Below are 1,561 nucleotides of genomic sequence, written 5' to 3'. Positions count from 1 at the left end.
ACGGGGCTGGAGAGATGGCTCAGTGGTTAAGAGCACTGACTGCTCTTCCAGAGGTCCTGAGTTCAAATCCCAGCAACCACATGGTGGCTCACAACCATCCGTAATGAGCTTGGATGCCCTATTCTGGTGTGTCCGAAGACAGCGACAGTGTACTCATAAATAAAATAAATAAATAAATCTTTAAACATTTTCTTACACTACAGAACTGACTTTCTGTGACCATGGAAGGAACCAGTTAAGCAAATAGAACTGAAACATGCAACAAGCCTGTTGGTAACACCCTGAGACTTCTTGGAAACCTGTCTCTGCTGCTCCCATACTGCAAAAGGCACACTGAAATGGGATCTACAAGAACCACACACTGAGTGTAAAAATTATTTGATCGTTCAACTGTTAAAGCCCACAGTTGATTATTTCCACTGCACCACCAACTGAGAAAGCAGTCCTTGACATGAGCTTCAGAGGATGGCCAAGTGACAGTACAACACACAGTATTACAAGTGAGTCCCAGGTTGGAAACAAGAGACATAGGTTTGAATCCTGGCTGTACTGTATACTGGACATGGACAAAGAGACCTAATACCCCTAAGACAAATTTTCTTATTGAAGCATGATGCAATAATACCATCTGCCTCAAAGAGATAACCGAAGAAAAGCAGGAAATCATGCTGTTGTGTTTTATACAAATAAAGAGGAGACAAAATATGTTTGGTGGATGCGCAGTCAAGTGTGGAGGAGGGAGGTGCCTCTGCAGGCCCATGCTGAGGCATCCCTTACCCTTGAAGGACAGCCACACAACGATGTAGTATAGAATCAAATAGAGTTTATTCAGAGCATGAGGAGGAGAGTTGAGGGAGGAGAGAGAGAGAGAGAGAGAGAGAGAGAGAGGAGAGAGCAGCCATGAGCATGTAGAGAGAGAGAGGAGAGAGGGAAAGGGGGAATGGGGAGAGAGGGGAGCAGGAACAAGGAGCAAGGGGACAGAGCAGGAGCAAGAGAGCAAGAGAGAGAGGAAGGGGCAAGCAACCCTTTTATAATGAGCCAGGCACACCTGGCTGTTGCGAACTAACTGTGGGGCAGAGCCTAGACGAAATGCCAACACATGCAACACAAAGGCAATGTTCAACAGGACTTTATCCTTCATAGTATATATTCCCTGGTCCTTAAAATAATCTTGTGAGAGAGAAAGAAGTTTGCTTTCGTGCCTAGGTGTGAAGATGGCAGAATCCAGGGTCACAGTAACTCTCCCTAGAATGCCCTGATGGTGACGGGATAAAATAGTCTGGCTTTGGCTCCACAGACTCATTGTTTTTGCAGTACTGTGTCAGGAAGGAGTGGTGAATGTTAACAATGATCCAATCCAGAGAACAGCAATTACAAGGAAAAAGCCAGAAGGCCAGCCCAACGGAGAGGCACACAACCATCTGCCAGCTCCCTGGATCATCTGCCTGCACGTCTCAGGAAAGGTACTGTTCAGTCAAAAAACAACAATATCTCTGGAAAGGCCCTCATAGCAATCACCCATGCAGGAACCAGCTTTCCAAATGCCACAAGCTAGAGCAGG

This window comes from Grammomys surdaster, unplaced genomic scaffold (genome assembly GCF_004785775.1).
Source record: "Grammomys surdaster isolate TR1022 unplaced genomic scaffold, NIH_TR_1.0 203, whole genome shotgun sequence".
Classification (NCBI taxonomy): Eukaryota; Metazoa; Chordata; class Mammalia; order Rodentia; family Muridae; genus Grammomys; species Grammomys surdaster.
Note: the sequence above shows the minus strand (reverse complement) of the source record.